Raw genomic sequence first — 14,189 nt, 5'->3', positions numbered from 1 at the left:
ACAGGGTGACAGCTTTCCATGAAGGAAGTGACAGGACTATGTGGCAGGCCTTTTCCCAAACCCAGTGCTGATCTACACCAAATGCCCACCACCCTTCCATTTAATGAGCCAGGAATGGCCTGTCAGGTCCTTATCTGGCTGAAGCAGTCCATAATCAAAGGCTCTTAAAATGTTCACACACAAATAATCTTTTACAGGATGTGTTTTATGATGCTAAATGCTGGTCTCTTAAATAGCTAATGAAGTATTTAAGGAAATTTAATGTTCCTTTTTGAAGAAAATATCGATCCTTCCCACAGTCCCATGGGACTGACGGATGACAGACGACAGAAATCAGGCTCTTGAACTTCTACAACACGTTGGCATTTCTGCCTCCTTACGGCCTCTAAATTGAATGGATAGATGGATTCTTCTTGCCAACAACACAGAACATAATTTAAGGTTAGGTTTGGGTTGAAAAATCCCAAACACCCACCACTTCGAAAACAACCCCTTCCATAGGCTCATGTGAGGCCACTGATATGAGAGTTCCAAGGGTCATCTAACGACATACGCTTCCTTGTCCCTCTTCCAGCAGTGCCGTTCCCTCCCCCACCCACCCCTGCCATGGGTTAGACAGCACAAAGCAATCAATCTGGCTTATATTACCTAACTCCCTGCAGAAATGCCTTCCCTTAATTAAGATTTTTGTTTTCAGTTTTTATAGATAGTTTATACCAGGAATCTCCATTTAAACAATGTTCCCGTGACTTTTGCAAGGCCAAATTTAGAGTTATTGCCTGTTAAGTTGTGAAATGCCTTTCATATGAAGACCCAGTTGATAAATTGCTTCTCTTTTTTTTTTTTACTGGTACGCGGGCCTCTCATTGCTGTGGCCTCTCCCGTTGCGGAGCACAGGCTCCGGACGCGCAGGCTCAGCGGCCACGGCTCACGGGCCCAGCCGCTCCGCGGCATGTGGGATCTTCCCGGACTGGGGCACGAACCCGTGTCCCCTGCATCGGCAGGCGGACTCTCAACTACTGTGCCACCAGGGAAGCCCGATAAATTGCTTCTTGATTCAGGGCAGGAAAAAGTTCATTTCCTCAAAGATCTAGCCTGCATCCTGCTGTCAAACAATAAGAACTGTATTACCCAACTATCTCCCTTTTTGCCTTAGCTCCAGAAAGTAGAAATAATTATTGTGCCCTACTGCAGTAACTGGTTTATCTCACGGCCCTATGACATTGATTCCTCTGCCATATTAATGTGTCTCTTGTCTAAGTTCTACATTGTGTTTGATTTCGCAAACAGCTTCAGGCTTTTCTGGAAATAGGTGGGGTATTATTTTAAAGAAATGCATGTTAATTTTACCAAGAATTGGTTTCCTTCAAAACTTTCACTTTTATGTTTTCTGTTTGATTAATTTTTGTCACTTCCCTTAGAACCTAAGTTCCCTGAGGGGAAAGACCACACCTAATCAGCTCACTGTTGCATCTTCAGTGCCTGGCTTCGTGCCTGAGGACCGATGGTATCTGTGTCAGTCAAGATAGACCAAGTTGTGCTGCAGTAACAAACAGCCTGAAAACCCCAGTGGCTTAAAAGAACAAAGGGCTTTTTCTTGCTCAGGCTATATATCCATCATAGAGGTTGGCTATATATAGCCCAGTCTACCTCATATCTACTAGAAGATTGCCATGGCAGAGAGAAAAGAGATATGACAAACCACAAATCACTCCCTAGCACTTCTGCTTCCCTAGCCAAACCCCAGTCACATGGCCTGGAAGGGGGTGTGTGGGGTGTGTACCCCTCCCAGGGAGGGGCACTACAAGGAGGGAACCGAATACTTGGTGACCCGTAATACCATCTGTTTATAACACTACCCTAGGAGCTGAGTCACCTGGACTTACAAATTACATGTTCTTAAATTAGTTAGGTGCTCTTTTAATTACTTCTTCCCATGTATCTTTAATCCTTGGTACATTTGAAATTGTTTGTTTTATAATAACCTGACTTCAAAGTATGTCACCATACCACTGACTTGGTTATACTTTGGTCAAATATAATTTATCATGCATAACATCTCCCTCCTATTAATAGCTCAGAAAGCCTGGAGACTTTTAACAGCATGTTAACTTTCCCAACACCAATATAATATCAGAGAACTTAGTTGACTGTTTCAGAACCTATGTCCTAATTTCCATCTTCTGTGATAGGGCAGACCAGATAACCTGAAACCCTTTCACTTCAAAACATCTGAAAATCCTGGACAAAACGTAACAAACATTCTCTTCAAGGCATGCTTGGACTTGGAAGAAAGTAAGACAACTCCAAGGGGCCAAAACTGAAACTGAAAACTGCAGCAGGAATCCAGAGAACCAAGAGTGCAGCCGTCAAGTGGGTTGACTCAACCCAGGGCTGAAGTTTCCAAGGCTTCATGGAAGCAGGAGACCCACCCCCATCATGTTGGGGAGTTACCACTGAGACCCTGTATAAAGCTAGACTTCCCAAAGGACCTCAGCTTCATAAAAGGTACACCCAGGGCGGCCAGATTTAGCAAGAAAATACAAGACATCCAGTTAAACTGGTGTTGTAGATGAACAACAACTAAACATTTAAAACAAGCATGTCCTGAGCAGTATTTGTGATACACTTATACTAGAAAATTATTTGTTGTTTACCTGAAATTCAGATTTAACTGCGAGCTCTATATTTCACCTGGTCACCCTAGGTACACGAGAAAAATTACTCAGCAGTATAGGAAGTCAACAGGAATACATGTGCATCTCCATATGGGCTCTCAGTTGGGGGCAGTGGGGAGAGTATCCTCCCAAGAATTAAGTCATAGGCCTGCCCTTACGTGGATTTATGATTCAACTTTTTTTTTTTTTTTTTGCGGTACGCAGGCCTCTCACTGTTGTGGCCTCTCCTGTTGCGGAGCACAGGCTCCGGACACGCAGGCTTAGTGGCCATGGCTCACGGGCCCAGCTGCTCCGCGGCATGTGGGATCTTCGCGGACCGGGGCATGAACCCGTGTCCCCTGCATCGGCAGGTGGACTCTCAACCACTGCACCACCAGGGAAGACCATGATTCACCTTTTTATCCTACCTTCATGACCCTCACCTACCAGGCCAGAAATTAGTATAAGAAATGTTCAGACCATGATACCCCAGGATTCCCAATACAAGCAAATACAAACCCACTCTGGGTGGGGAGGGGTCACACCCTCAACTCAGGCCACTGTGGAAGTTCACAGACTAAGCCTCACTAAAGATAAGCTCACAACCCCAAATTACAAAACACAGGTGGGAGTGGGAGTGCTTGTGTAGCAAGCAAGGTAGGCTTTTTCACTTGCCAGCTAGAAAAGTCCAAAGGCACAAAGTCTTGGAGACATATCTAGAGTGAGGGTCCTTCAAAGCTGAGTTCTTCCCTGTGTTCCCTTAGGTCACAAATCACAGTATCTATGACTTCAGAATATGATTCTCATCTGGCCATCCATCACTACCCCTGAGAATAACAAAGCAAAACCAAAAAAAGCCAGTTCTAGTGACAAGCAGGTTCAGCATTCTTTAATCCATTCAGCATAGACCTTCAGTGCTTTTAGTTCGCTTTTATCATAAGAACTGCTTGTTAACTAAAACTCGAGAAAAGTTCAAGCAATCTGCTTTTATAGGCTTGGCTCCAATGCTTCACTTCCCTGAAATCCCAATAGGCTGATCAACTGTCCCAATTTGCCTGAGACTTTCTGGTTTTAGCACTGGAAAAAAAAAACAAGACAGCTGGTCACAGGAAGCATTCTTCATCCTAATTAAAGGCAAATTAAGTAAATCTGTGAAGGTATTCCTCTTTATCCTCCTACCAGCAACATTCAGGCAACATAAGCTAATAATTATTTTTCGGGAGGTAGGTTATGCAGAGTGTAACTGCAGTGTACATGTATTAACATGCATACATACATACTCACTCTTAAGCCTCCTTGAGCTTTGGTTTCCTCATCTGTAAAATACAAATCACTGTAGAACCCAAAGGTTTTGGCAAGGATTAATGAGATCATGTAGAACATATAGATAAAGCACTTAGCTTAACTCCTGGCACACAGTAAGCACCCAAGACAGACAGCTATTTTGAGTATTAAGTTTCAGACTGTTGTAGCACTTAGACTTTATACTTCAGAAACATTTCAAATGCTTCCATTTCCCACACTTTCTGGTTTGAAGCAGTAGCTTTGCTGATATTGCTTGTTGTTCTCACCCAGCTTGTCAGAATCTATTGACAGAGGCAAGTTATTTTCTCTTACTGTGTTGGAGACTTATCTGATTGTTCATCCTTTGACTTCCAAAATCCAAAAATCTTTATCAAGACAGGGAAAATAACAGTAATCTCAGTAACTATTTTCTTCATGTTTTAAAGAACTTGGACTTCCCTGGTGGCGCAGTGGTTAACAGTCCGCCTGCCAATGCAGGAGACACGGGTTTGAGCCCTGGTCCGGGAAGATCCCACATGCCGCAGAGCAACTAAGCTGGTGCACCACAACTACTGAGCCTGAGCTCTAGAGCCCGCAAGCCACAACTACTGAGCCCTCATGCCACAACTACTGAAGCCCTCGAGCCTAAAGCCCATGCTCCGCAACAAGAGAGGCCACTGCAATGAGAAGCCTGTGCACTGCAACGAAGAGTAGCCCCCGCTCGCCACAGCTAAAGCCCACGTGCAGCAATGTAGACCCAACGCAGCCAAAAATAATTAAATAAATGTATTTTTTAAAAAAAGAGCTCGATGTTTATTTTGTCTGCCTATTTTTCCAAAATATAAAAGAAACAGTGAAAATAGCTTTCCCTTTTCCCCACCTCTTAACCTCAGTGACCCAAAATTAGCAGTTTTCATTTCTGACTGACGGATTTTCAAAGTATTCGAACTCTAAATAACCTTTAAATGGAGTGTATATTTTATGCCATTGTTTTACTGATAGAAAAGGAGCTAAAAATCTCTTTCCCCCACCCCCCAGCATTAGGCTGCATTGAGCATGTGCATATTAACAATCTTTTAAATTGCTATCACTTTGAACACATCATCCTGCCTCTGGTAGAAAGACATGACGCTGAGCCATTTGGAGCTTGGAACGACTTGTGATAGATTTGTCCCAAATCACCCATATAATCTTATTTGGTCTTTTTTGTGGCCAGAATATAGTTTAATGTGGTAACTATTTTGGATATTGCTGCCAAATAAGGTTTATCTTTGTTTGACATTAAAAGTCCCAGAAGGAATCAAGACAGGCGACCTAAACCAGTGCCTCGTTCAGACTGTAATGTGCATACATAGCACATTTTGAGAAACTTGTTAAACACAGATTCTGAGTCTAGAGGTTTGAGCTATGGCCTGCAATTCTACGTTTCTAGTAAGCTCCCAGGTGATGCCGAGCTGTGGACCACACAGCAGCAGCCCGGGTCTAAGGCAGTGGCTCTCAGAGTGTGGTCATGGGACCAGCAGCATGGGCATCGCCTGGGAACTTGTCAGAAATGCCAATTCTCTGGTCCCATCCTAGACCAGAATAAGTCTGGGTTTGAGAAAGCCCTCCAGGTGACTCTGACACACAGAAAGTTTGAAAACCACTGCTCTAAACAAGTAATCTCCTTGCCTAAAGGGACCAGGTATTGCATTGTTTCCCGTAAGGAAGGGAACCGAGGCTGTCTAGGGGCTGAGACAACCAGGACAGACAAGCCAGTGCTCAGTTAGCTGCAGGAAAGGAGTTTGTAACGGATCTGCCTACGTTGGCGAGTGGGCTTTGGGGAGACAGGCCCTGCCAGGGACTGGCCGAAGCCTCATCAAGTGGGGGCATTCTCTGCATGCAAATATCCGGGGTTGGTGGGGGGCACTGACGCAAGCTTTCAACATCAGGGAAGCCTGACATGGGTTCAGCAGCGGTGGATCATCTGACAGTAGGAATAGGCATGTGCTTAAGGTATCTGCTAAGCAGGGACACCAAAAGGATGAGAAAAATATTTTTGAAAGAATTTGACATTTCCAAAAAAAGAGCATCAAAGTAAACCCAATGGGAAAATCACATCATTCGCCTCCTTTAAGCTCATTTTACTGTTTGGCATGGCTTAGTGTAGTCTCTGGAGCCAGACTGTCTGTCAAAGTCCTGGCTGTACCGTGTACCAGCTGTGTTGTCCTGGGCTGGTTACTTGTCTCTCACTGCCTCAGTTGCCTCATCTATAAAATGGGGATAATGATGTTTTGTGGAAATTAAACATTGCTTTAATACAGCATAAGTAAAACTTTTAGAATAGTGCATGATATACAGGAAGTGCTTCATCAATATTAAATTTTTATTATAAGTTGGGGCAAGAGCAGAAGGGCCCTACATTGTTTTTTTCAATGCTTGGGGTCTTCAAAGAATTCATTTGTTCCCCACTGGAGCCTGACACAGCTTGTAAGAAATCAGACAAAAGTCAGAAATGCAAGGAGACAGAGACAGCATCTGGAGGGTTCTGTGGGTCCTGGGGAAAGACGCAGCAAAAGCAGGGTAGAATCAGAGGAACAGTGGGGCTCTGCACAAAGTCAGGCGCGTATCAGGAACAGAACAAGCCTGAAATCCTGGAGTATAAGCCAGGACATTTGTGAGTGCTGAGCACCCATGAGGGGGTAACAGCAGCAGTAAGCCCCAGAACTTTAGGCTGGACCACCACTGGCTCACACCTTGGCTGCAAACAGAATCACCTGGGAGCCTTCAAAATTACTGATGCGTGGGGCTCCCCCCAGGAGTCTGGTTCATTGGTCTGGGCATCAGATTTCTGAAATCTCCCTAAGTGAGTTTATTAAATAGCCAGGGTTGAGCATCTTACATCCTTTACACTTGTCAGCATTGATCCTGGAAGTTGCGATGGGCCCAAACATAGGTAAATGAGAAACAAAATGGCTAGAAACACACAATCCCTGTGTATTTATCTCCTCCTTCTCTCCTTCATAGTTATGCTCTGGGCTTACCTCCTTCCCCAGCCACTGCTAGTCTATATAGTGTCTTTTGTGAATCAGAAAAATGTTTCCCTTCTTTAAGACACTGTGTTAATAATTGAGAAGGGTCTGAGGTGTCAGACCTATGTGAAAGCTAACATGTTAGCCAGCCAGTTTCATGTATGGTGGCAGAAGACCATCCATGAAACTCCTGGGCCAGAGACAAAGGACTTTATTACTCACAGAAATAGCTGTAGCCAGAGTATCTGCTTTTTCTTGCACCAATTCCCCAAGCTCCTTTTCTCACAACAATGCACAGAGGGCCAGGTGACATCTGCACATGCGTGGGTTTTGTTACAGGAGAAGACCCCTGAACTTAGGGAACCTAAATCTTTTATAATGACCAGTAAGCCTGCCTACCCTTTACTCCAGAGAGGTAATATTTCTACTTTCCATGGCTGTTTGCTCCATACATCCTTGAAAAGACAATCCAGAATAAACAGTCCGTGCCTCTGCTAGCAAAATGTGAAGATACACGTGAGACCCATGAGGAACTATCTCCCAGCACACTTGCACTGTCAGAAAAATTGTTACAATATACTGATTTTATTAGAATTAAAAAATGTTATGTCCTCTCTTCTGCAATTATAATAAATATGCAAAACTACAAATGCCTATGGTGTGAATGGAGCCCTCTTATGTATGGCATCATTGAACAGTTCACAACCTGCACAACTGTACCCTGGGGCATTGTATCTCAGCTCTTATTTTTTTATCTCACTCTCCTACTCTATCCTTATTGGTCCTTATGCAACCTTGCATTTAGACTTATTTTTTCAGTCATCTCATTCCTAATCATTTTCTTTCTTCCACCCCAACTTTCCACTAATTATTTACCTTAAGACTTTGAGACTTTCAGACATGATTAGTCTCATACACTCATGGGTCTAATCCTTATTATTAGCACATTGGAGCAATATAAGGTGCCCCCCAGACTGGGACTGATTCTACAGATTACCACTCGAAGTTACACTAGCAAAATCTGCATATAATGACTGAGTTCTACACAAATGACCTGTGCTAAGGAAGGGAGGAAAGGAGAGATTTCTAAGAGTTATGACAGGAACTCAGGACACGAGGATACTTCAGGGACACATGATTTTCCAAAGTAAGCTGCCAATTTCCCAGTTACGAGAACTCAGTTTTAACTCCTTATTAGAACTACACGGTGGCCAAACAATGTGCTGTCACGTGTCTGTGTGTTGCAGCAATGGGAAGATGATCAATATGGAATTTCAAAAGAGGAACAGAGTAAAAAAAGCAAACAAAGGCAAGATCTTACATTTGGTGAAGACCAAAGAGAAGTATCCATCGTGTGGAACAGGGATGTCTAGATTTTCCAAAGTCCTGGTAAATGTCCCTCAAATTTCTGCCACTGCTTACTCCAGTTTCACACTCAGCAAGCAACATCCTATTACTCATCTGACGTCCCAGCCACAGTGCCATAGGGAAGGACCCTACACAGTGAATACATCCAGCCTTGCAATGTAAAGGAACATCCAAAGTGTAAAATGATACACTGGCCTACTGGTCCATGCCTCAGCCTCCTGTGAGGGGTGAGATCCCTCACCAGAGGAGCTCAGCACTCAGGGCTGGATCCAGCCCACTCACTCACGTAACCCCATGGAGATATTTTCCCAGAGGGACCTGCTGGAGTGGCCAGCTTGCCTCTCTAAACTCTCCCTCTTTACTCCCTGATGGTAACTGGTCCCACTGTCAGCTTTCATCCTTCCCCCAGGTGAGTTCCCGAACTGAAACTGGTCCCTGACATTCCAGAAGTCCATGGATGCAGAGCAATTACAGAGCCTTTCAGGAAAGCCCCACTGTCCATTGTGGGATATACAGGTGGAATGTCACTCCCAGCACTAAAATGCGATTTCTCAGCTGGTCAAAAAACAGAACAAGGTAGGGACTTGGAACCACCATACTCACCTAGGGTCCAGATGTATGCACTCCCTCACACATTCATTCACACAGCACCCAGAATGGCGCAGAGACTGCTGATAGGTACTGGAGCCTAACTTTGGTGGGTGCCTTGCTCCAAACTGCAAAGCTACTTCCTTTCATGAAGAGATGAGAAGTGTGTTTTTCCTCTGGATAAAGTCAATTAGCCAACAGTCACCTCAATTACCAGGTAAATTTAGAATGAAGTATGTATGACAAAAGGTGCTATCAAGTCCTCTGACTTGAGGACTAGTTATTGTTTATCTCGAGAACATGTATGCAATGCATAGTGTCTGCTTGGCTATAGAAGGGGGTGAGATTCTTTTCTGTCTTTGCAGTCTCTTTGGGGATTGCCTGCGATGGGCATCACATTCTGGTTTAATGCTTATTCAATAATTAAAGTGTTTTCTTTCTCTGTTACCTCTGTGGAGCAGATTTCAGGGTTGAGAGAAGATTTTGATTTTAATTACATCTTCCCACCATCTTATTATTCTGTTGCAGGAAAATGGGATGAGAGAGGATGGTCATGTCCCAGGTCTCGGGTGAGTCCCTGGGATGGGACCACCAAGTGAGGGTCCTTGGCTTTGTGCCATAGTAAAGTGAAAGCAAGTTTCTTCAGGTAGATACACACTACATAGACAGAGTTTGGGCCATCTCAGAAGGAGAGAGGCAGCCCCAAAACATGGGGTGGTTAGTTTTTATGGGCTGGGTAATTTCATAGGCTAACGAGTAGGTGGATTATTCCAGCTATTTTGGGGAAGGGGTGGTGATTTCCAGGAATTGGGCCACTGCCCACTTTTTGGCCTTTTACGCTCAGCCTTGGTACTGTCGTGGCACATGCTAATGTATCACAACGAGTGTATGATGAGGCTCAAGGTCTGCTGCAAGTCAAATCTTGGGCCATCTTGGGCCAAATCGGTTCTGACCAGTTTTTGTTTTATCCTCAGCAGTAATGGTTGTGCCCTGCCCCCTTCCCTCCTGTCTCACTTCCACATCCACAGTCCTTAGCGCAGTGTTCTCCCACATACAGAAGATTCTTGTTGATTTTGACCATTCCTTTTCCCATTTTTCACACATCTGAGACCAAGACAGATTTTTTTTTTTTTTACTTGCTGGAAAAAAGAATAACACTGATTCAAGGAATGAAACCAGTCAGAAATTTTAAAAATCTTTGCAAACTACATTCTGTTATGTTTGTTAAACTGCAGAAAAAGAAGAATGTTCTCTGTGAATTATAGAGGGAGGAAAGGAGCAGGGCTAAGTAGAAATTTCAGAAGGCAGAACCCAAGTAGTCATATAAAAAAAAAAAAATCAGAAGACGCCACATTAATTTTAAGTGTTTTTCTAAAATTTTGAGGAAATACTAAGATGTTGAAATGCATGGCTAATTCTGTATACTTTGAATGAATCATGACAGACATTTCAACTGACAGGAATTTTTCTCTTATTGAAACATGACAACAGTGAGTTTTACCTATTAGTTTTCATGCTGTTGCTACCCAGAGACTGTGTTTTATTGTGTAGTAAATGAAGAGGGTATAGAGCTCACCCAGCATGTCAACAGACAAGGCTGATGTGTTTGGGGCGTAAGTTAGTACCATGTCTTCACAGAGCAAAGACTAAAAGGCTAACAACATAAAGGTAATTTATGGAGAGCAAAGTAAGTATCTGGCTAAATTTATCTAGCAGAGAATCTGGTGGACGCATGTGTCTGGGCACCAGGGAGGTGGGAGATTTCATGGGGCAAGGACAGCAGTTCTTCCACGGCCTGGACAGGCAGCTCTTAGCACCCACTCCTCTGCTACTGACCAAGTGAACATTGCTAACTTAACTTCTTGGGGACCCTGACACAGAAAAGGGCTTAAATGGAAGACCCTATGGAATTCTGATCAATGTAAATTAACCAATTGGCATTCTGATTAACTCTCTGTTCTCAAATAATTTGGGTTAGTGTGAGTGAGCCCCCAAGACTCAAGTCAGTCATGGGTGCACTGATAAAAAAAAGACCTGCGAAACTGATAACCAGTCCTGTGAATGTGCTCACGTATCAAGGTGGGTCCATAGCTGATGTTTCCATGGGGCCCAGCCCCAGCTGTCACGTGATGTCTCTTTGTTCTCTCTCTTTCTCTCTGTCTCTCCCCCTGCTCTAATTTCATGAAGCAAGTTTTAGAACTCTAGTTTATCAACCATAAGGAAAATACGCAAATGGAGGACAAGGGGATAAAATCACTGAGACATCAGCAAAATATCCTGCTTAATGGCCTACGCTGAGCTGAATGGGGGCAGTCAAAGCCACATGTAAGATAAGAAAAGAATATGAAAAGTAGACAATGACAATTATTGGAAGAAGATCATCACACCTGAGAAGACAAGCCAAATGTACGGCACACCCATGGTCCCCCTCTGATGACTAAGTGACCACACAGGTCCCACAAGACCCCAGCACCCCTACCATGACTGACTGGCCAAGCAGCAGACACTGACCTAGGGAGAGAAATCTAGAGACTACCAGTGGTCTGGTGGTGGTTTGATCCAAAATTTCTACCAAAGTGAGATGGCATTGAGTAAACGTGAAGTTCTCTCTGTAGGTTCTGTGGTCTGCAGATTTTTTTTTCTTTTTGTGAGTTAAAACTGTAATATGCAAGCATGGCTGACCATGTTAGCCCTCATATATTTTTTTTTATTTTGCGGTACGCGGGCCTCTCACTGTTGCGGCCTCTCCCGTTGCGGAGCACAGGCTCCGGACGCGCAGGCTCCACGGCCATGGCTCACGGGCCCAGCCGCTCCGCGGCATGTGGGATCTTCCCGAACCGGGGCACGAACCCATGTCCCCTGCATCGGCAAGCGGACTCTCAACCACTGCGCCACCAGGGAAGCCCAGCCCTCATATTTTTGTATCCTGACCAGTACCTCTCACCTTAGCTAAGTTTGAGAACTACCTTAAGATCTGGCCAGGGAGACCCCATGGTCTCCAAGCCCAGGAGTCATCATTCTAGATTGGGGGACTGAAGGGATGGAAGAGCATCCACCATAGACAGAGTGATACTGCAGTCAAGAGTCACGTCCCAACACTGGTGAGCTGTCTGGCTCATGTGGGACTCATCATGAATAAACAGGAGAAAAACCAACAGCCTGAAAGAGAGGTACCAGATGAAGAAGTGTTGTGAGTGACCCCAGAAGAAACAGAAAAAAAGATTATTTTTTTAAATTTTAAAGTAATTTTCTCAAGGAGATTAACTTACAGGAGCCAGAAAATGATGCTATGTAAAATGTTAATCAGAGAACAATAAGAGTTCTTATAAAATAAAATTTAAAAAAAATTATTGACAAACTAAGAAACTCATTAAAAGAGCTGAATAGCAGAAGGGCACAAATGAAGACTAAATTAGTGATTGGAAGACCAGGCCATGCAGTTCTATCAGAACATTAGACAGAAGTGTAAAAATATGGAAATTACAAGAATCAAGTGGAGATATGTAGGATACAGGCAAGAGAAACAATATCTACCTAATACATATTCAGAAGGAGAACAGACAGGGAACTGAGTCAGGAAAACAACAGAAGAAAATTTCCTGGAGCTGAAGAAAGACTTGATCGTCTGAAAAAGAGTCTCCGGTGTGAAATGGGAATATCAAAAGGAAATAACTAGACTTTTGCTGCTGAAATGCTTAACCACATTTCTTTTGAGGTCCGCAACAATTCTAGCTTCAAAAGTGGAGGAAGTACTTAGAATCTATTCTGCCTGGTAAATGTGCATACACAATTTCCGAAGGAATATTTTTTAAATGTCTGCCAGATTTCTTCAGATAAGGCATCCATCCATTTTATTCTTCTTTTTGCCAACATCTGATGCAGAGCAATACAGCCTGTGGATAATCATTCAGCATTTACGAGTTAACTAAGAAATATTAACAAGCTATTTTGTGCTTATGAGAAAAGCTACGAACAGTACTTTTCTTTGAGGTAGAGTGCTTTAGAGGATAAATTATAACCACCCTCAGCTTCCACAAACGGAAAAATGTTTTCACAAAAACTGATGCTGAGTCAATTATATTGAAGCGATGATCTTACAGCCACACATTCCTTTGCTATTTTAAAGTCCTCACTTCATAGGAACCTAATTCCTTCCTGAGCACTTCAAAATTCCATCCAAAATTTAATAAGTTGGTAAAAAGTTCCCATACACACACAGAGAGAGAACATATAAAGAACATATACACAAGGTAACCATTGACTCTGTGAGGCATTCTCTTAAATATTGCTTTAAAACATTCTCTCTTGATGTCTTACTGAAGTTTTCACGTTAAAATTTGGTTTTATCTTATTGTCTAGGGCCTGGGGAAAACGGAACCAGAACAATGGCAGATAGATAATGGCGTAAGGCTTGGAGATTTTGATGGCTGTTATCACTGTGTTGCTGTTTTAAGGAAATTAAATACACTTTACCCCAAAGTTTTCTCCTTTACATAAACGTTCTCATCGTAAGCATGTTTCAATATCCCAAAGGAACTAACAAAGAACTAATCAGGGGAAGGAACCCTGGTTGCTACCACTGTGCTCTCTGATAAAACATAAGCGTTCCCCAGAAATGAAACTTAGTAATTACAGCCTGGAGATTGACTCATCAGACTACACAGGAAGGGCAGGGCAGAAAAAGGAAAACCGAAATTCAAATATGCGAAATCAGCTATTCTGGGCAAAGTTGACTGTATTAAATGGTTTTTCCTTTTTAGAAATAGTCTGCATTCTCACATTTCTCATTTGTTGTTTCAAATATTCCTGATTTACTCTGATAGCTCATGTTCACAAGCCATCCCGAATACGTGGACCTGCTGTTGTCAAGAGAAAGAGAAAGATCTGTTCATTGTATTCTTCTTGCTGGCAGACCAGCACTCCACAGTAGTATAAAACCACAGACATTAAAAAGAATACCTTCCTGACACATTTCCACTGGGAATAAAGAAGGATTAAATGTCATTCATGTGTTAGTATGATTGACTTATAGAAAGCATCGGGTTTCCATTAATTCATTCAACAAAAATTTATTGAGCACCTATTATGTGTGAGACTCTGGAGGTAGTGATCAATGGGGTATATCAGTTCCCTTCCTAAACAGAACTTCCCTGTCTAATAAGGAATATAAAGAGGGGAACTTTGTGCCCTAAAGGTACATGCAGGTGAGCGTGTTGACCTAAACTTGGCATGTTTTGGAGGCCTCCTAGATGTAACCTCTACACTTAGGTTGGGGTTTCTC

Source organism: Aethalodelphis obliquidens, unplaced genomic scaffold, assembly GCF_003676395.1.
Source record: "Aethalodelphis obliquidens isolate GAN/ISIS:26980383/991018 unplaced genomic scaffold, ASM367639v1 scaffold15, whole genome shotgun sequence".
NCBI lineage: Eukaryota > Metazoa > Chordata > Mammalia > Artiodactyla > Delphinidae > Aethalodelphis > Aethalodelphis obliquidens.
Note: the sequence above shows the minus strand (reverse complement) of the source record.